This window comes from Rhineura floridana, chromosome 2 (genome assembly GCF_030035675.1).
Source record: "Rhineura floridana isolate rRhiFlo1 chromosome 2, rRhiFlo1.hap2, whole genome shotgun sequence".
NCBI lineage: Eukaryota > Metazoa > Chordata > Lepidosauria > Squamata > Rhineuridae > Rhineura > Rhineura floridana.
The window spans coordinates 85,361,860-85,385,264 of NC_084481.1; positions in this window are offsets into that span (position 1 = coordinate 85,361,860).

Sequence of the window (23,405 nt, forward strand, 5' to 3'; positions counted from 1 at the left end):
ATAGATTCAGCCATCCCTAACTGCAGCATGAGACCCACTTAATATATAAGCCTATTTCCCCTTCCCTTTGTCTTGTTCTCTTCCTTTCTCCCATCCTCAGCTTCTCCCTCTTCCTTGTCTCCCTCCTGCCTCCCAGAAGAAAATTATGGTGATGCCAGTAGTGTGATTGACCTTAGGTTACGGTATAACTCACTGTAATGGGCATTACAACAATGTATCACATCACTCCCTGGCTGCTAATTTTGGGAGCACAGTCCCACTCTGAGAATATGAGGAACTATGTTTGACACTTCAGCTTTCTCAAAAAAAGAAGAAGTCAGTGGCCTAAAAAGACTTTTAAAATGACTGTGCTCACCAGCATCAAGGCATTGTATGCACATAGCAATTGGTATACAGCTTTTTTATGGAGACTTTTTACTCATGACTGTGGAGACAGGTGAAGACAGTGTACAAGTCTGTATCCTGCTTTCAGTATTCTCTACAAAGGGGGGCATGTACATCAGCCCCCTAGGAAAAATGCATAAGCAGTAGAGGCTTGCAGGGTGGAATGGAATTGTTACACTAATCTTCTAGCCAATGGGTCTCTCTTGCTTACTGGGAGGGAGAGGAGGAGTATCAAGGCAGTGGAGAGGTTGGCACAGTGCAGTCACATTGGTAGAGCCAATCTAGCACTCCTGCCAGTGTGTTTGCATCAGCCAACCTTCCTGACTCTTCTCCTCCCTGTAAGCAAGAGTGATCCACCTGCCAGGAAGCTAGTGGTGTGGCTCTGCCTCACCTGCCGAGTCACTTCTCTGTATAAGGAAAAACACATCTTCTCCCACATTTATACACCCACAACCCTCTTAATTTTATTAATCCAATAAATTACGAGCAACACATACTCCCAGATGTTACTAGAAAGCAACTGAATGTCAAATTTTCCTAGATGCATTCAACTTGTGTTTTAAGAGTCTTTAAGTCATAGTGCTTTCATCATTTTTTAAAAAAGCTTTTAACAAAATTACTTCAGGAAGAATGAAGCACTTATGCTCCCCTGCAGGGGGAGGGGCTGGCCTACCTGTGGAAAGGAAAGCCGACCAATGGTGAGGGTTTCCCCAGTGTAGGCTTATCAAGCTCTGCTGCCATTGCTGTCCTATTGGCCATGTTCTGTGGGTGGAGGGGGCCTAAATGGGGTATTCTGGTGGAGGTAAAAGGATAAAGTCCTCTTGTTCTCCAGACAAAGCCCCACCCCCAGACCCCGAAACTATGCAAATCCAGGAGCTGGTACACTCAATGCAAGGGGAATGAGGAAACAGACAGGGGAAAAAAAAAATTCTCACTTCCCTATCCACAGTGAGCCAGCAGGACTTTTGAGATGGTGCTTGCTCTGCGAGGTAATAGGGCAACCAATTTATTTAGGTTTAAGGATTACCCTCTCTTTAAGATTCTGAACAGTTTTTACACACATTTACAATTTTACAGGAAAAGGGACAATGAAAAGAAAGAAAAAGAATTGTTCCAAGCTCAAGGGAACATCAGTAGTAATAAACCTCCTTAAAATAGCCAGCAACTTTTGGCAATTTTAATTTTTGTAAACAGCCCAGAGAGCTTTGGCTATGGGGCAGTATATAAATGTAATAAATAAATAAATAAATATTCAGAGAGCAAGTGGTAGTTGCTGTTCTCTCCAACAGGGGGAACGCAAGGCATATGTGTGTGTGACCCATGGTGAGGTTGAATGAGAGGCAGAAGGAATGACCTTGAGAAGAAACTTCATTTGTAGGTTTCCTTGTGAATGGAAAGTCATATTAGGCTATGGGCACACTAGTCACTTCAAAAGCAGCCAGAATGTTTTTTCTGGCTGTGATTTGAAGTGACTCTGTCCTCTGCTGGACACACCTTCCTTCACTATTGCTGACTTCAGGCCTTTGAGGACCACCCACAGCAAAGGGTTGGGCCAATCACTGTCTCTGCGTGAGCCTACAGCAAAGTGCTTCCATTGGCCACATCTGGAAGGCAAATGGGTTGATTTACTAATCAGCTGTGAAATCTGTCTGAAGCTGAATTAAAAGAAGAAGAAACCACACTTGAGCTGATACAACCGGGTTTTAGAGTAAAAAGGGGCAAAGTTTGACTAGTGCCGTGTGCCTCCATTTTCAGAAAAGAGAGGTGGAGACGCACCGGAACCAGCACAAAAGTGTGTCTCTACCCTTAGTATCTGTTTTATGAAATTGTGTTCTACAGGTTCTGCACAATTTTTACAAGAGTGTACAGCAGCTGTTGCAGCCATTTAAGCTCAACAAATTTTGAGGGGGACCTCTGTGATTTCTTATAAACAACAGACAAACCTTCAGGTGAATCATAGACATTAACTACACTTTGAGATGAAATTATATTAAGTGGGCTTTATGAGCATTACTTTGACACTCTTGATGGGAAGGAAGACCGATGCCCTCTTCTGACTACTTTTGGCATTGCTTAGCTCAATTTGGTTGCTATGAATATTCACAAATATTCGCAGTCACAGAATTTCAATCATACAATTTTTTGAATAAGAGATTTTGAATAAGAGAATAAGCAAAATATGAATTTGCATTTTGAATATTGTTTATCAAAACTTCTTTGAAGTCTATAGCGGTATACCATTATTGTACTGTAATCTGAAAACCACTGCTATACGACTGCATCAGCTATCAGTTCTGTCAAATGCAGTTGCATGTCAGTTATAAAATACTGCAAGATGTCACCTGTCAAATATTTAAATTGTATATTATTTAGTTTACTAAATTGGCAAATTTACTGAAATTCAATAAATTCAGAGCTTATTCAAATACCTAAATTTCAAATGAAGAATATTCAAGATCAAAATCTACAAACATACTGAGAATCTTTGGGAGCAAATCAATTTCAGCTTTAATACATGTATTTAAGGCTAGGAACAACTTTAAAAGAATACATTTTATAATTGTATAATGGTGTGATCTTTTTCTTATCATTTTTATCTACTCTTGGTGAAATTGTTGATTCTGCTTTTATCCACCACCTGTCTGGTGATATGTTTTGCTGCTATGGTATTTTGTAGATTTGTTTTTTTAATTATTTCATATTCTGCCTTGAATAACATATTTGACAGAAATATGGCATTAGTGATGTGGGGTTTTCTACAAAATAATTCAGTTTGTGTCAAGAAAATTTTCTGATGCCCTAGAAAGTGATCTAATTTCATGTTTATTTTTCCTTGTATTAGTAAACTTAGCTAACAACTTTGAAACTGCCAAAGCTTCCTTAAGATTGTATTTGCAGTTCACATACATTCATAGTTACTAATGAACTTATAACATGGAAAGTTTTCTATGGAAAAAGGAAGCACCAGAAAATTTCCTGTCCACATCACTGGATGGCAAAGGCATCATTTAAACAGATAAATGTTTATATATTATTTATTAAATGATTATACAAAAAAAGCCTTCTAAATGGGTCAAGTTGTTTATCAGCTGAAGGAATCATTCTCTGTGTTTTAGCTGCCCATCTGCCCAATAGAGATCACCTTGTTTTCCAGACCAGTGTCTGAGGATAAAATAGAAGAGTATTTGTTTTATGATGAAAATCATAAGTAGGTAAAAACAACTTCAAATGCAGTATCCAGAAACTAAGTACTGGATGTGGAAGGTAAAAATATCTCCATATGTATGGAGCCAAATCCATTGGAAATGGAACACAATTAGAAAAATGAATGACTATTAAGGGTATGCTACTTTAAAATTAGTAAATAGATCTGCTATTAATCATACAGACAGAGTAATTAAGTAACAGGAAACATATCCACTGCATTGATTCTAACAGCTTCTGCCCCTTAAAGTGGTTTTATAATGAGAAAAAAAATTGAATAGAAATATTCCTCCGTTCATCTATTATAATTCCCATTAGTGAATACTTTATTAAAAATAGACTGTTATGCACTCAAATATTAAAATTAAGCACTTTACCAGAATTTAATTCGGCGCATATAATTCAGTGCTTATTATTCCACCCTCCCTCTCAGTACTGTGAAGCGTTATCGAATATGAGCAAAATATGTTTGCATTATATTCCACAAAAGCTGGAGTATGAGCCTATCATAAGTGCAATTATTCAGAGCTGAGCTAGCAGAATTCTGGGCTGAATAAGTATCTAAATATCAGATTAGTAATTGGATTCTGACAAGTTTGCAATTCATAACTGCGTATTAGATGTAAAAAAAGCTGTTTATTCAGCATCAGCATGGAAAATTGGAAGATTTGTTTTGTATGGGAGCATTTTCCAAAGCTGGGGAAGAAAAAAAATGGTGAAGTTTTTCATCTGGGTTTGACAAACCATCCATGCAATATGGGAGTTTTCAAGAGGGACATCAATATAATTTAAATTTAAGATTATTCCAGAGTAAAAATGTCAAATGCTAATATATGTCTTGCCTAGATCTTGTAGCAGGTCATCTTTTTAAAATGTGCATGCTTGTTGTCAAAATTAAGGAAAGTGACTGACTCATCTCAGATTATGTAGTAAACCTCATCTCTACTATTTTATAGCCTGTTCAGACATTTGTCTGTATATATGTAGAGGGGAGGAGAGCGATTACACTCACTTGCCTACATCCCTGTGTGCATTCAAAGAAATGTCTGAAATAGCCAAGGCACGCAAGCACTGTACGTGCATAAGTTGTGGTTGCACAGTTGGGCAGACTTGAATAGGCAGTGTCAAGGCTAGCACCGGCAGGTAGCCAGTTTGGGACCTGGCTAAGGGCTCCTGCAAGCATCCCACACATTGCGCAATCAGGTCTGCCATCACCGATGGTGGCAGGGGTGTCCTTAAAGAGTTGAGTTGATGTTCCCACTGCCATCTTGGGTGATAGCAGGCATGCACACACAGCGTGCTGTGCTTGCATTCTGATATACTGAAGTGACAAATAGGGGTAGCAGGCAGACTTATTTAAGCCCCTTGTCACCTGTATTGGGCAGGAGTGTTCAACCTTATTACCAGGGCTGCTATTTCTGGAGATCAGAGAAGCTGTAGCTCCTTTCTGTGTTTCATCTGACATATGATTTTATTATTTCTCAGGAAATATATTTCTGGCTATTGTAAAGTTTTAAAAATAACCTCAATATAAGCATTTAGCATGGGCTGTGTGTTTTGCAATTTGAACTTCAATATATCCAAATAGAGGTCCATACTAAGCACAAGAAGATTCCTATGAGTAAGGAAGAAAACTCAGCATCCCACAATCAGTCAGGATTCCTAACCAAAACCGAAAACTAAAAAACTCCTGGCAGCCAGTCAGCCAGCATCACAGAAATCCCCATGCAGCACAACCTGACCCTGGGGCTGCAGTTAGTGCAGAATGCTGCAGCATGATTGCTGACATGAGTGAGACCCTATCAGCACATAATACCTCTGCATTGGTTGCTGATTTGCTACCAGACCGAGTTCAAGGTGTGCTTTCCATGTTATGGGTGCCACATAGTACTTGTTCTGCTTTTGTAGGACAATTCCAGGGAGGGTAAACTTCTATAATGGTAGTGGCACATGGGGAAACAGGTATGTTTTATTGTTAATTTGACCCTTGGATCTACTTTTGAGCAGTCAGACAGAATGAGTAGAGCGTAGGGATGAGGGAGAATTTCGATTCAGTTTACATTTAAAAACAAACCTACCTGATTCACACTTTCTTAAACAATACACAAACAGGAACACAGCTATCCTTCCAAATATACACTTATCTGAATTTTGCAATGCAGTTGTGCAGACAAGTAACGTGTACAAAAATGCATATATTAGTAAAATGTGCATATAGCTTTGAAAAAATATGTACATTAGGAGAAATTGCATATAGAAATTTGTATATTTAGAGAAATTCACCTTAAAATACTGATACATTTTCATGAGGTAAAAAAACAAATCACAGACTGTTGTGGAAATGTGGTGAACTGAATTTAACCTTGGAGAAATGAGAAACTGGGAGAAAATGAAAGTGACAGATTCACCCATCCCTAGTAGGGTGTATGACTGACATTTCTGAGCAACGACTGCTAAATCTGAAAGAATCATTTTAGCGACTGCTGGTTTTTGTATGTTTCTAGCTAGTCATACTGCCCACTCAGGATGCCATATTAATAAAATATTACTTTAAGTAATGACATATAAAAGCTTCTACCCGCTGTGCAAGCTGTTATATGAAAATTTGATAGTCCAAATAAAATAGTAAGGAAGTCATAATTAGGTTAAAGGCTTTCTTATGTAACTCATTTTCTAACTGTCACACCACATTCTCTTGAGTTTCATCAACCCGAATTCTTTCTGGTAAACAACTGTTTTCTATTCCCATTTCCAAAATCATCTGGGATTTTTGTTACTTCTGGCTGTTTTTGGAATATTTTGTTTTACTACGATTAAACATTTCTAATTTTTTGTCTTGAGGTTTATTGGTATGCTAGTAACGATAGGGAAAAATCAAACTCTATAATAAAATCCTTCTTTTAGAAAAGGAAACATATTTGCATCTTGGTGTAAATATACTATTTACAAGAGGAATGAACAAATAAAAAATGTCACAGGGTGGACTGCTTGCCTGTGGAGAAAAAAACAGTGTGATGTTCACCAGTAGTCAGTGAGGCTGTTCGCTGGCAGGGAACAGCTGGCCTCCACAGTGTGGCAACAGAAGTGGGAGGGCAAGCACACCCTTACCAGAAAAAGTCAAGAAGCAGTGGTGGAGGCACAAGTGCATAACTGCTCAATAGCTCTTGATCTCTAGCTTAGGCATGAGCTGAGAGCCAATCAGGATCTGCTAGCCAATCAGGAAAAGTATTTTTGTATGGTGATGACTGAAGTGCTTTCTGCCTCCACTGTCACCTCCCAAGCATTTCTGGTAAGGATGTGTTTTCACTTTCTCCAGTCTGCAGTAGTGTTGTAATTGAACCATCTCAAATGACCATTACCAGCGATCTGAAATGACATCTTCCTAACAGCTTATGTGAAATTGTTTCTTCCTAACAACCTCACATCAAGTCAGGTAAAATTCTACCTTTTTGCCACTTATTTATGGCTGACACTACCACACGCACTGAACCTATAGCTGTACAGTGCACATTTCTGCAACAGAAATTCATTTTTCAAAATGGAATTAATGACTGGTGAAAAGTTCAATATGTCCCAAGAAGGCAAGAACTTCTCTGCAGCATATCTGCTCTCTTATTCTGGTACCCTGTGCTCTTATTTGAGTAGACTGATGTGTGGTAATGGGATCTGTAGTTCTTTACTGAAGGGCTTCAGAAATGAACTTCCCCCATCTGGAAAGCTCCAACATATCGCAAAATGAGTCCAAACCTTCTCCAAAGTCGAGCAAACCCAGTGAGGACTGAGCTTGCTTGCTGACTATTGGGAGAGGGAGGGAGAAAGAAAAATTGGAGGAGTGGAATGGAATTGAGTATGCTGGAAGAGAACATGATGGTCTGGATGGAACCCTGAAGAGAACTCCACACTGCAACATTATGTTGTAGGTCCCACTTACTATTATGCATCTAATAGATGTGCACTAGATATATTCAATGAGATGCATGCCACCTACAATCAGAGATTTAACTGCTAGATGCCTGGGAGAAGGGTCTGAAACCTGAACGTGTCCCCAAAAAGTAAAATAGGGATAGTGATTTTCTAGGAGAAAGCACTAGAAAATAGAGACTGTCCTTGATAAATGGGGATCATACAGATTTCTACCACATGGCAACTACAAATAGTTATACAATCCACCCAAACCACACTGGGAACCACTCACACAAATGACTTACCACCAATCAATTGCGATGTATCCTTTGGACCAGCTTCTGCCAAGCTGAGAGCTGGGCAGAAGGGATAAAGCAATCTATTGCAGGCTAATAAAGGGCTAGTTAGCACACTCACCAAACTGCATACCAGTTGGTGGGATTCACAGGTGGAGAGAGTGCTGTTGCACTTGGATCCTGCTTGCAGTCTTACCAAAGGCATTTAGCTGGCCACTGTGAGAACAGGATGCGGGACCAGAAGGGGTCTTATGTTGTCCTGTAATGGGCTAACCTAACACCGACCAATTCTACTGCCCGCCAGCCCTTCTGGTCATGCCCACTCTGAAAGGTACTGGTGGAGTGTGTGATCAGTAACCAGAAGGGCTGGTAGGAGCGGTAATGCCTCATATTTAAGGTCTAGATGTTCATGTGGACTATGCAGGAATGCAGGAATGTAGTTTGCAATGCCTTTCAACTCAATCAATGGAAATTATATTCCGCACCTATTGCCTTAAGTATTAAGCAGTAATGGAATTTTTAAGCTTTAACAATAGACTCTCTCTCTCTCTCTGGACCCTTTCAGACATCATTTTTATTGGACGTTCATGATGATTTGTGCTCATGATGCTATTGGGGCAGTCACATGCAATCCCACTTTCAATTCGGTTTGCACCTGCGAAGGTTTTGGGGTGAGCGCACTGCTTCATTTCCAGTCAGTGCGTATCTCATAACTTACTGCTGATATCCCGTAACTTCTTACACCACAAATGTTCTGGTTTATTTTTGTCCCACCTTTGTAGCGCTATAGCCCCTCTGGACAGCAATAATGTGATAGCATTGAGGAAGCATCACAGAGCAAACAGCAATAGAATAAATCAACCACTAATGTATTGTTATTGTGTCAAGAACTTGTTGTAGAATGCACTCACAATAAAACACCAGTCTGAAAGGGCCATCTCGCTCTCTGCCGCTGGAGTCCTTTGCTGGCCTCCGTTCTGGTGCCAGCCCTCTTGGTTATCTGTCTCGCCATCTTTTCATAGGGGTAATTTATGGGATTGTCAATGTAGGAAGATCTGCCATTCTTGCATTAGAAGCCAGAAGAGAACTCTTATGGAAAAGTAGAGCTTTTTCCAAGAGTTCTCAAAGACAGCTGATAAAGACTAAACCAAACATGAAGCAAGTCAGTGGGAAACTATCAGTGGGAATAATTTCACTATTTCTGTGGAAAGCTATTGACAGAATGTCACCAGATCAGATTAGACAATCTATTATCAACCTTTCAACATTTGCTGTTGTTACTTGAAAAGGGTCTTTAGTACAAAGTTGCAATGTCCAAAATAGTTATTGCTAAGTAGGGATTTATTTCTAATATGCTTTACCCTGCAAATGTATACCACTAATTTGACAGTAAGCCCCATTGAACTCAGTGGGACTTACTTCTTAATATGCATGTTTAGGATTGTACTGTTCATTTCATTATTTCTGCCAGAGGGTGCCTTCTACACGGGGATAACAATCATTCTAATTGTACTCCCCTTCTAAGATCCTTTCTGAACCTGAAAAACAATAGCAGAATTTGAAGCAAGGCTCTCACCTTCTCCCTTGTAAAATCAAATGTTTCACCAAGTTAATAACTATAGAAGACCCAGTGCCTGCAAGAGGAAGGGGACCACCACCATCCAGGGAAGGAGAGCCGTTTGCTGCTGCTGTATGCCTGCCTGCTTGCTTGCTTGCTGCTGCTGCTGCTGCTCGGCTACGACCACCACCACCCTCTCCCTGTTAGACTTCTGCTTGGCAGGTGTCACGCCTTGCAGGACCAGGACCCAGGTACTCAGCTAGCTGTTGCTGATTTCTTCCACCTGTCCTTCTCTGGATGGGATACATAAGCTGGCTGGTTGAGACAGCTCTTGCTGTGTCTGCCTTTTTGTGGGTCTTTAGTCATTTGCCTGGGAGAGAGGACTCAGAGCCAAGTGGGGAGACTTGAGGGGCCCCCAATTAGTGTAGTGACGGGTAGAGGGAGATATGGTGTTGTGAGGAGGACTTGCCAGGTAAGGAGAACATGGCCCAGGCGCTTAATGACTGTGTCTTGTTCCAGTCCTCCCCACACCCGCAGGTTTGTTGGTCGCCCTATCAGCCAGCTCTCAGACCTCCGGATGCTGGTCCTAAATGCCAGATCGGTGCATAATAAGATTTCTCTCATTCATGATTTAATTGTGGATGAGGCAGCTGATTAGGCATGTATAACCAAGACCTGGGTGGGTGAGCAGGGGGGAGTCAGTCCACCAGGATACCTGGTCCAGCATCAGGGTAAACCTGAGGATCGGGGAGGGGGGGTTGCTGTGGTCTATAGGAGATGCATCTCCCTCTGCAAGCACCCTGTCCATGTGACTACTGGTCTGGAGTGTTTGCACCTTATGCTAGGTCACTGGGACAGACTGGGGATTCTGTTGGTGTACCGCCCACCCCCCTACCCAACAGACTCCCTAGATGAGCTGACGGAGGTGGTCTCAGGTGTACTGTTGAGATCCCCCAGACTGTTGGTTCTGGGGGATGTCAACATCCATGCTGAGGCCACCTTATCCGGGGTGGCTCAGGATTTCATGGTCTCCATGACAACCATGGGACTGTCCCAATATGCCATTGGCCCAAAACATATAGCAGGGCATACTCTAGAGTTGGTTTTTGCAACTGGACATGGAGATGGTGATCTGAATATGAGGGCCTTACATCAGTCCCTCTGTCATGGACAGATCACTGCTTGCTGAAGTTTAGACTTACAGTGGCTTTTCCCCTCTGCAAGGGTGGGGGGCCTATTAAGATGGTCCGTCCCCAGAGACTAATGGATCCGGATGGTTTACAAAGGGCTCTGGGGAGTTTTCCGGCTGATAGGGCTCGTGCTTCTGTCGAAACCCTGGTTGAACTATGGAATACAGAAATGACCCAGGCAGTTGACATGATTGCTCCTGAGTGCCCTCTCCTGTGTAGAGCTCATATGGCTCCATGGTATACCCCAGAGCTGAGAACGATGAAACAATATAGGAGATGGCTTGCGTGCAGATGGAGATGAACTCCTGGTGGATGCAATTACACACTGGTAAGTGCCTATGGTAAGTTGTATTTAGGGGCAATGAGGGCAGCAAAAAACCAAAACTATCAAATCATCAATCTGCTGCCCAGCGGAGCTCTTCAGAATTGTCCAGGGGCTATTACACTCAGGCCACAGGGACATGGTAGAACCATCTGAGGCCTGCTGTAATGAATTTGCTAGGCACTTCCAGGATAAAATCTCTAGCATCCGCCAGGACTTAGACTCCAGTGTTACAGCAGGTGAATCAAGCGAGGAATCCAGAGCACAGCCTTGTCCCAATTTCTTGGATGAGTTTCAGTTGGTACAGCTTGAGGATGTTGACAAGGTGCTTGGACAGGTTTGTGCAACCACTTCTGTGCTGGATCCTTGCCCTTCTTGGCTAATAAAAGCTAGCAGGGATGGAACAGCCGGCTGGGCCAGGGAAGTGATTAATGCCTCTCTGAGAGAGGGGATGGTCCCTGGCTGCCTGAAAGAGGCGGTAGTGAGACCACTCCTGAAGAGGCCCTCCCTGGACCCAGAAAATCTTAATAACTATAGGTCGGTAGCAAATGTTCCATTCCTGGGCAAGGTCCTGGAACAAGTGGTTGTGGGCCAGCTCCAGTTACTCTTGGATGAGACCGATTATCTGGATCCATTTCAGTCCGGTTTCAGGCCTGGTTTTGGTATGGAAACAGCCATGGTCGCCCTGTATGATGACCTTTGTTGGGAGAGAGACAGGGGGAGTGTGACTCTGTTGATTCTTCTTGATCTCTCAGCTGCTTTCGATACCATCCTTCTGGGAAGACTGGCTGAGTCGGGAGTGGGAGGTACTGCATTGCGGTGGTTTCGCTCCTACTTGGCGGGTCGGCTCCAGAAGGTGGTGCTTGGGGAACATTGCTTGGCACCCTGGACTCTCCAGTATGGGGTTCCACAGGGGTCAGTTCTGTCCCCCATGCTGTTCAACATCTACATGAAACCGTTGGGTATGGTCATCCGGAGCTTTGGAGTGAGTTGCCATCAGTATGCTGATGACACACAGCTCTATTGCTCCTTTTCATCTTCTTCAGGTGAGGCTATAAATGTGCTGAACCGGTGCCTGGCTGCAACAATGGACTGGATGAGGGCTAATAAACTGAGGCTCAATCCAGACAAGACTGAGATGCTGCTAGTGGGTGGTTCTTTTGACCAGATGGTGGATGTCCAACGTGTCCTGGATGGGGTTGCACTCCCCCTGAAGGAGCAGGTTCATAGCTTGGGGGTTAAATACGTAAATGATTTCAGGTAAGCCTTTACTTCTTTTTTTCTTTCTTTCTTTTTGCTGACACACAGTAAAAGTTTAACTGAAGCTGAACACACAAAGTCAAAGGAAATCTCTTCTTAATTAAAGAGAACGCATAAAATTGATTTAATAAAATTCTAACATTACTTAATGATTGCCCGATACTAGGTTCTTAACAAAGAATGTGACATTTTATCTTAATCGATTCATATCTTATTAAAATCAATACACTCTACAAACTATGAATGGAGCATTAATAAAAATCTAATCCATCACACTATGAAAAACAGTTAATTCTAATACCAGGACAATTTGGTAAAAGAATTAAACATACATAAACTGTACTGGTTTTAAGTCAGGTATTTGCTTTATTAAATAAATTATTAGAAAGAGTTTTCATTTTATCTAAAGTGAGACATGGTTCTTTTTAGAAGTCCATTTACATATAGAGCTGGTTTTCATGAATGTATGTACATTTCTTGTCACTTGATTTTCATACCTGTTGACCTGCAGCCAAATGTGTGAGTGGGCTCCATTGAAAAACATTGTATATGAGCGGATGTGAGGATGATAGGAAAGTTATAGCTATGGAGGGTTTGAACAATGGTGGCTCATCCACCCATACAAGTTAACATTATGGAACTCAAACCAGTGTCAAAGCAGTGTATATGTAGCTCCCACACTGTCTCCAGTCAGGCATGCCAGATCTGCTCAGCTTCAGCCAGGTGGTGGTGGTCTCATGTGCCTTCAGACCAGACTATGGAACCACAACCAAGCTTGCTCAGGGGCAATTTCCCAAACTAAATATTTATTTATAAAATATCTATAAACCTATGGTGTCATTTGGAGATGGGGGGGGAGGAAACAGAAGGGAGAGAAATGCCCTGGCATTTTAGTTACAAAGTGTCATTATTCCCTAATTTCTATCTCTGGGAGACTGTGAATCTATGACAAAATGTATAATCAATCATCAATCTGCTTCTTCTCCTTCTCCTTCTTCTAATAGTGAACTCATTCTTCAGCAGCCAATCCTTATGCTGCCAAAAACAGACCATCCTCACACAAGTGAAAACTCCAAAGTTTGCAGAAGTACCAAAATCTTTAGGGACGGGAAGGACTAAGGGAAAGCCACAACAGCCCAATGAGGACTGAGCTTGCTTGCTGACTATTGGGAGAAGGATGGAGGAAGGAAAATGGGAGAAGTGGAATGGAGTATACTGGGAAAGGACAAGGTTGGAACCCTGAAGAGAACTCCGCATTGCAACATTTTGTTGCAGGTCCCACTTACTGTTATTATACAGCTAATGGATATGCCCTAGATATACTCACATCAAGAGGCATGACACCTACAAACAGAGATTTCACTTCTAGGTACGTGGGAGAAGGGTCTGAAACCTGAACAACTCCTATAAGTGTTTGCATGCTAACATTTTGAAAAGACATCTCCTCAAAGGGTAAATAGGGATAATAATTTTCCAGGGGAAAGCACTAGAAAACAGAGACTGTCTTTGATAAATGGGGATCATACAGATTTCTACTGCATGGTAACTACAAATAGTTGTACAATCCATCCACACCGCACTGGGAACCACTCACACAAATGACTTACCACCAATCAATTACCATAGATTCTTTGGACCAGCTTTTGCCAAGCTGAGAGCTGGGCAGGAGGGATGCAAAGGTAATCTGCTCCAGGCAATTGCCTTCCTAGACTCCTTGTAGTTCCTTTGTACTTGGTACCTGCCAGATTAGGAAACCCTCTATAGACACATGGATTGATTGGCCTGGTGCAGTTCTTCAATTTGATAAAGGGCTAGTTAGCATACCCACCAAACTGTTCCCCCCCCAAAAACACAGTAGCCTTCCCAGATGTGTAAAATGACCTAGGAAATATGCCAAATTGCTGCAGTCCATCACACTTGCACCCTTTTTATGGCCAAGGGCCATAGGAATCAGACATACACATGAGCACACGTGATGCACTTCTGGTGGAACAGGGGTTATATATACTTTTCCCAAAACCACACCATGTATAGAGAGGATCACCAGTTTAGAAAGCATGTGAACCAGTCCCAACATATTTCAATATGTACACTCATTGATATAATGTACTCAGTGTTTCACTTCTTTATCTCATACAAATATTATATGCAATTTATGAATGAATTCAAAGAGAGATTAAATTTTCAGCAGTCATACAGGAACTCCATAGCTGGAATTTAGAAACAACTGCATTAAACAATGGAACATAGACTTTTGAATTAAATTTTCTACATCTGGAGTGGTGTATCTATGGTCTTTGGACCAGATGATGCTTGCGAGTTACAGTGACCCATAGTTCCATCTGACATACCGGACACTATAGGCTCACTTCTGTCTTCTAGATCACCTCTCTAGGAATCACTTTCTCTTCTGCTTTGAAGAGAGAGAGAGAGAGAGAGAGAGAGGTGAAGAGACTGAGAATGGTGATAGGAAAGCTTTGTGCATGTCATCAGTTCAGACTTGTGTCATGAAGGGGGAAAATCCAAACAGATGAAGAGATATATATGAGGTGGCTTGCACGCATACCCATACACACACAAACACACAGAGCGAGACCGGGTGAGTGAGCGACAGACAGACAGACAGACCATTTGTTCCACCCTAGCTGAATTTTCAGTGGATAAACCACCCTTTGTGAGCCATGTGCAAGATATATCCTCTCTATCAGCAACGGAAATAAAACAGCCAATAATGGTTTATGGGTGGAAACTGACCACAGCTTTATTGATGAGAGAAGGCAGGCAGGATTGACATGGCAGTAGGGCAAGGATCTGCTTCCATTCCAGTAGCCCTCACTGAGTCGTTCAACAAGCAGTTGGGAATCATCCCTGAAGTTGGCCAGCATTAGACCCAACTGCAGTGCAAGTTCAAGCACCTGTGATCCCACTGGCCAACTAGTGGGGGGTGGTTGTGAGCTGGTTGAGGTGATGGCCTTCCCAAGCTCAGGGCCTCTGCCCCACAGTGATGCCTCACTATGAGGATCCATGGTTTTTCTTGCCCAGAAAAGCTTCCCAACCCTTAATCTGCATGCTCATTAGAGCCATAGATAGAGGTATAACCTTATCCAACAATGATAGCTACTCTTTTGCAATGAATTAGTAATTAGCAATACTATATTAAATTCTAATTAGCACTTTAAAAGTTTATGTCCTTATTTGGCTTCCCAGGCTTTGAAACTCTGCACATCTCCATACCTGAAAGTCCTTTAAAGTTCATATATTAGTTCCAGATTTTGTAGAGGCAAAATCCACTATTTGTATTTCTCTGTGTTATCTAATAATTAAACCACAAAGCTTGGCCCATTAGAAGAGCTCCTGCTAGAATGTTTGCTGCTTGTTCTTTCTAAAATGTATTTCCTTTTAAATTTAAATTAAGATGAAATTAGCAAGCATGGTACATTTTAGCTGAATAACCATGTGAAGAGGAACAATTAGATCTTCATTTTTGTCCATTTTCCCTCTGATAAAAAAGTATTTCCTTAATCACAAAGGATGAAATTAATACAAATAGAACCTAAATGTTTAAAACCAGATTTGTACGTTTGAAAAGAACTCTGGATGTCATGCTCCAAGATGCTAAAGTTATATATATGCCATGGAAAAACTGTTGAATTTGCAAGCACTGTCCAAGCACTGTTTCTGTGAAAGTTTTGAAATAATTGTTTTCCATAATTCATGTATGCTAATCTGGAGACACAAAGCCTCACTTCACTGCTTTGAATCAAGAATTGCTTTGCTTAGTTAGATACATGATATTTGCTTAATTCTTAATTTACAGGAATTTAAAAAAACACTTTCCAGGAGAGCTTCAAAGAGCTGTTTGCTTTTCTATAATTAATGCTTAGATGTTAGGTTACTTTCAAACATCCTGTATATTATAAAATAGTCTGTTGTGAAGGCTTTAGATGTGTCCCTGTGTCAATTGCTCTATGGAAGACTGCTGTGTCATCTCTTCCTATGCAGTGAATCCCTGCATTTTGAGCAGCTATGGCCTAATGTATCCAAGCCACACTTTATCTAATACAACTAACTGATGTGAAAGTAGCCTAACCGATTAGCTTCCTAACATGTGTAGATGTGGCAAGATAATAAATGTAAATGTACTGCCTTCAAGTTGATTCCGACTTATGGTGTTTCATGAGGCTGAGAGGCAGTGACTGGCCCAAGGTCACCCAGTGAGCTTCATGGCGGTGTGGGGATTCGAACCCTGGTCTCCCAGGTTGTAGTCCAGCACCTTAACCACTACACCACACTGGCTATTTAGGATAGACAGCCCTTGAACTAGGCTTGAAGACTAGAATGACTTTTGCATTTGTTGGAGGGGAAAAAAGATCACTAGCCTGAGCCAGTTTCAAATATCAGTCCTGTAATAGAAAGCCAACACTATTTTATTCCTTGCCTTTTCAGGAATTTTCAGATAAACATTTTCCTAAACCCACAGTACCAGCGAGTTCTTTTGTTCAGTAAAGGGCCACAGGAAAGTGTTTTGGCTTCATAGTTAAGGGAACAAAATAGTTACTTCTGGGTTTTTTGGGGGGGAGTACAAGAACAGCTCTATTAGAGATGACGTAATTAGAACCGCTGCTGAAATTCACAAATTCTCACTAAATATGCAAAAGTTGCCCTCATACAGGCTTGAAAGGCTTCACCTACCTTCACACTCTACCTAAATTGTGCCTGGGAATTCAAGCAACTTTATGGAAATAGCATTACTTGGAACATCTATTTATGTATTGGCAAAGCAAGAAAGAGAAGGAGAAACTGTTGAGTATAATAGTTTTACATGACAATTAAGATAATGACTGTACTCAAATGACCTGGCTGTTATTTTTGTGTTCAATGGAATATTTGGTAGAATCACCTTTCATTTGAAAGCTTGTGGTATAAGTTCTATTGAGATGGAATGGGAATGTTGCATTCATGAAGCTTAGCTGATGAGATCTGAGTTATCCAGCAACTTTGCTATACACATCTTTAATTGATTTGCATTCACAGCTCTTGCCCAGATTACTGCCTTTTATGTAAAGAGTTGTGTAAAAGAGTATTTCCTGCTGAGGAAGACAAGAGTAATGCCACAGTTTTGCCACAGTTTTGGTCCTTTCCCTGAAAATGAGAGCCTTGTGAAGCATTACTATGTAGTATTACTGAAATTAAATAGATGTAGATAAAGGATGGAGAACCTGTGGCCCTCCAAATGTTGTTGGACTCCAACTCCCATCAGCTCCAGCCAGGATGACCAATGGTCAGGGATGATGGGAGTTGTGGTCCAGCAACATCTGGAGGTTCAACATCCCTGCTGTAGAGCTCAGGCAAAGGTGGGGAACTAGTGGCCCCCCAGTTGTTGGACTACAACTCCCATCTCAGCCCCAGACAACATGGGCAATGGGCAGGGATGATGGGAGTTGTAGTCCAATGACACCTGAAAGTTCCATGCTCTGGTGTAGACTTCAGGCAGGGGCAGGGAAAGTGATGGGAGATTTATCATCATCATCATCATCATCATCATTATTACTACCACCTGCTCTTCATCCTGATGTCCCGAGGTGGGTTACAACAATGTAAAATGCATGCTTAAAACAATTTCAAACAACTTACAATCATAAGCATCACAAAAATAGGATGGGTTCTAAAATGATACATCTCAGGTGTCAAAGGTTAGAATTGAAGTCTACCAACATTGGAAGGACCATAGATTCCCTACCTCTGCCCTGGTTATGGCCAGTCTTTCATTTGCTTGAGTCTACTTTGCCTCCAGACTGCTAGTTCGGGCAGAAGCTATTATATTTGTTTGAAGGTCTGCTTAATCAAATGGTTTAGGCATTCCTCCCAGTCCCTACACATTTTGAACAACAAAAGCTTCCCTGGATTTCCATTTCATCTTTGAACTTGAACAGCTCCAGTTTCTGTAACCAAATTTTGTGTACATTTTTTCATACTTGCTACAATTCAATATTCATTAATCCTCAATGAATCTCTCTCATGATTGTGGATTCACGTGCTTCTGCACCATAATGAATATTCTATTCTGAGCTCCAGCCCCACTCTGCCACCTGCAAGGCCTGTTAAATATTTTAGCGTTATCATTTTCTTGACAATTTTAGAAACAAATGCAAGATATCTGATTAATTTTGCTGGCTGTAGGTTTATTTCTATTTTGTGAATTTTTTGTTAATTTACTATGGAACTGAAGTAGAATAAAACAAACAACTAAACTGAAGGTTTTGCAAAGATAAACAAACTGTGCAAACATTTAACTTACATTGATGCAGTCTAGGACTTTTCATAGTAATTCTTTTTCATATCAATGAAATGAAAGGAATTGTTACATGGAGCCAGTTCTCAAGGTATTTTTTTTCAACAAGGAGATTCCATCATCCCCAGTACAAAACACACACACACACACAAACTACAAAAAACCCACAACCTCCTATAAAAGAGTACAAGAATGGACATGCATGTATTTTGGTCTCAGTACCTGTATCAGCAAGCCAATAACCAAATGAATAACATACATTTAATAACAAAGATCTTAAGATTCACAACGTAATTTGTGTGCAGAGTTTCTTAGACATATAAGGTGTTTATACTGCATGCATCGAATGAGTGCTGCTTAAAAGATTTTAAAGTAAATAAGGTTGCATCCATATCTCTACTTACCTGGGAGCAAGCCCCATTGAATTCAATAGCACCTCTGAGTAGATATGGTTAGGATTGGACTATCTTATAACCTGACCTATGCATATTTAGTCAAGGTCCTTTGGCCCCAGCCAGCACCTTGAGGGCACCAGGATGGTGAAGAATGGCTTATGCAATGATGTAATTGTTGTGAGGAAGATGAAGACAGAGTAAAAAAACAACAACAGATTAAGGCGTAGCCATTAGTGAATATGCCATGAATAAGATCTGAAGAGGTGGGTGGATGGGGTCAGGACTGTTCGGATCCTTCTTGAAAGCATTGTGTTCATGGGTAAATATCTGGTGCTGCTCTGAATGGAAGGAAGCATTCATTTTGCCAAGTGCCTAGTCCTGGGCTGGCAAGAGACAAATTAGTTTGAAATTTCAAAAGGCAATGAACACTGAATGGTAGTGAAGAAGTTAAATGGTTTATTAAGCAAGCTGGTTACATTGAGCTGTTGTTTGCAAGCAATAAAACACTAAAATGAAAATAATAGCTAATGGGTCTCTCCCTCCTGCCCATCTGTTCTCTTATCTTATGTTTGTTTCACTGGCTGGAAACCTCACGAACAGCCTCAGTGAGAATCTCTTGTCTGAGAGGAGTTATGCCTCTTGAGTCTTCTTGATGTTGTTTTGAGGTGTGTTGAGGCCCCTTGAGGCCTTTTCTTGGTGTTACCTTGAGGCTTAATCTCCCTGATCTAGGGGTCCTTTATTTATACCCAAAAGACCCAATACCTATAGGACCTTATACCTATTGGATCATTATCTCCCCATCATCCAAGTTGCTGTGTCTCCAGTCTCTCAGGTGACTTTTGTTTATCTCTTAACATTCACTCCCTGCTCTTACCCATGCTTTATTTTGACTACCAAAAGCCTTTCTCTGACACTTGATTACATAAGCAAGGTGAGAACATTTACAAACCAATTAAGCTCACTGTCCCTTCTGAGCTTGGGAAAGCCATACACAAGCCCACCTGGTCGAGCAGGAGTGTGAGACAAGATGATTGTTTTGGCTAACTGAACAACTTTCCCAAGTGCTGTTTTTTTAACATAGAGTGAAAAAAACTTCTTTCTCATCTTATTATCAACCATGTCAGAAAGCCTGGCCTTCAAGCTCTCCAGATTCCAATGCATTGCAATTACAGTGTGCAAAGCAATAAGCACCCTAATAAATCAGGGGTATGAGGCATGAATTATGGGACAGAGGCCATGCAGATGCCATCCTATGCCTTCTTGTCTACATCTAGATTCTTCCAGAAATATGTGGCACTACAGCATGATAACCTGGAGTTAACATAAATAGGATTTGGCTGCACAGCCATGTACAAACTTGTGGAAGCTATATACATGCTGAATTTCTGTGGCTTATGCCATACTCAGCTGTACCCAGGGAAAGCCAAAAACTAGTCACCAGAAGTGTGACCAACAGTTCTGCAACAGACATTTTGGTGTGATTGTTGTAGGAAATGATTGAAAAGACTCACAGTGAATCATAAATCCTCCTCCCTCAATGAGTAAAGCAGTTTTGAAACTAAGGCTGCAATCCAATGCGTGGCTACTCAGAAGTAAGCTCCATTAGGTTCAATGGGACTTACTCCCAGGTAAGTGTGTATTGGATTGCAGCCATAAGTTTTAAAATATTGGAGAGAGGATGCAGTAGGTGAAACAATGGGTCCACATGCTCCAGTTTGTTGCCAGGACATGAAGCACAGTAAGAGGGGATTTGCAGTTTTAGTTTTCTGCCTGTTGATCAATAGCTGTAAAAAACCAAATATATACCTATTAATTTTGCATCTTAACTTTAGCCTAATCTGTATTTCAACTAGGGATGGGTGAAAAAATTGATTCAGTTCTCATTCCAAGCAGAATCCATCAAATTTGCACTTTACAAAACAATATGAGAACTGAAACACAGTGATCTTTCAAATTATCTGAATTGTGCAATGCAGTTTACTAACCAACCAATGTTTACAAAAATGCATCAGTTAGTGGAAAGTGTGCATAACAATGAATATGAGTGAAACTAACATGCAAAAATGCATTATATGACAAAAATAGCTTGCAAAAATGTGTACATAAGTCAAAACTACCTACAAAAATGTTTATTAGGAGAAATTAGTACTAAAATGCTGGAAAACTTTAATGAGGATTTTTTAAAAGAAATAGTAAATTGCTGCAGAAATGTGGAGAACTGAATTTTAAGATTGGAAAAATGAGAAACAGAGAGAACTGAAATTCACAGGTGTTTCCATCCCTAATTTCAACCTGATTGTAGTGTCATCGCCAATGGCAATGACCAAATGACCAGAATCCTTGTATGTGCCTAAAGATCCTGTTAAATAATCTATTCTTAATAAAATTCCTATGAAAAACGAAAGACTGAAGGCACACACACACACACACACACACACACACACACACACACACACACACACACACACACAGAGAGAGAGAGAGAGAGGGAGAGAGAGAGAGAGAGAGAGAGAGAGAGCAAAAAGAAAAAAGAAAAAGATTTGCCTTCATTTTGCCTTGTAAAGAATAATTCTGGTTAATATGATGAAATTGGTATGTGCGTGAGAGGGAGGGGGAGGACAGAGGGCTTTCCTTTGACAGACATGTATTGCCTGCAGTTTAATATGGCCTCATAAAAAGGTAGAGGACTTAGTATCGAAATACAAAATAAAAATTTTAGAGAGTGGAGCATGCAAATCAATTATCTCTGAACGCTAGTGACTGCTGTGAATCGTTTTGAACAAGCACTGCTTGAGACAGTGAACACAGTCTCTCTGTGGAAAGAGATGGCAGAAATAACTTTTTTCCCCAGCAACATGGATGAAAATTACTCTTTAATATTAAATGAGAAAATTTGCAGAGGTGAATGGGCAGTAAATTGGGAACTCTGGTGTGGAATGTATCTATCAAGAAAGCATTCTTTGGTGTGTGTGTGTGTGAGAGAGAGAGAGAGAAAATGAGAGAGTGTGTGAGAGAGGTTTTTAAATTTTTAAAGAACATTTATTTGCTTCACAGCAGTGGTGATATGAAACAAGTTATGATTATTGCTCATTGCAGTATGACGACTTCTTTGCTACATTTCTCTGGCTGGGTCAAATCATATATAAGCCAATATATATCCATCTCTTTAAAAATCAATATACAACTAGTTATTTGAACTGAAGTAAAGAAAGAGATATTATGTATACTCCTCTCCCCACTCTGGTTATTTTTATTTATTTATTTATACAGTTTATATCCTGCCCTTCCTCCCAGTAAGACTGGTATCAGAAAGACGCACATGCACCCTTCAAATGAATCTGCACTGCAAACCTACATTAGTTTTTATGTCATTTGGATGGTCATAGTTTTCTTCAAAAGAATTCTAGGAATCTGACAAGGATGTTGAGACTTCAGTTAGAAATCCTTAGTTCTGCTTACAGAGCTGCAGTCCCCACAATTCACTGAAGAGCAGGGAGAAAACTGTTTAAAGGCCCCTCCAGATAACCTGTTGTATTGAGCATTCATCCTGATTGGCTTGCGCAAAGCTTATGCAGAAGTTAGATTATATTCACTAATAGGCAAAAAAAACTCCTTGCAGTTTAAGAACTTACCTATAGCCAACAAATATTTCTATCAAACTTTAAAAAGCAAGGAAATTGGACAGCTATAGTGAATGCACTAGGGGAGCAGGAGACCTGACCTCCTCTCTGAGATATTGGACTGCCCTACATGTAAAAATGCAAACACAATTTGGGTTGATCTTTCACAGTCCAATCCACTTCCTATGTAGCTTGGAAGAATTTGGTAACGTGCCTCTGAGCATATGGTGAGTGGTGGCAACACCTGCAGTCAGGACTACATCTCCAAAGATGGAGAACTACATTTTTGTATCTTCTTACTTTGCTTCTTTCCTGTGTTATTACTTCTTCTACTGTGAATCTAACCTAGAAAATCATATCTCTTTCATTATTCATCCTAGAAATCTGTGTTAAATTTATTTTCATTAATTTCAAAGCCTTTTTATTGCTCAGTGTGATATGATGGTGAAGACAGCCTTTTGTGTTTCAAACTGGAAGTAATATTCTATTCCTATTTTGGGTGCATTAACAGTTAAATCTGAAACTGCAGTTTGATGTAAAATTAGACTGATTACAATATGTTGCTACTTAAGCAATGAATCTAGCTGTGGGGGAAAAAAGCAAACTTGGCCACTTAAGGAAAGGTCAATTAAAAACATGGTCAATTAAAAACATAGAACATACCTAGACATTTGCTAGAATATATTTTACTTCTCACTGTTTTATCATGTGGAAACTGAGCCACTCCTCATGTCCATTGGAGACTATTCTACAGAATAGTCAGTGCCATTATTCCATAAATGTTTTTGGAGATTTTTTTTAGTGTAAATTAGGCAAAGTGTTGCTGTACTTCACATATTCACAGAAACAAAAGCAAAAGAAAATGATTTACAATAGGAAACGTCATTAAATTGCAAAGTAAATCAAACATATTTAAAGTGACCATCTGAACTATATCAGCTGTCTTAATATTGTTGCTTCCTCCCTGTTAAAACAAGATCA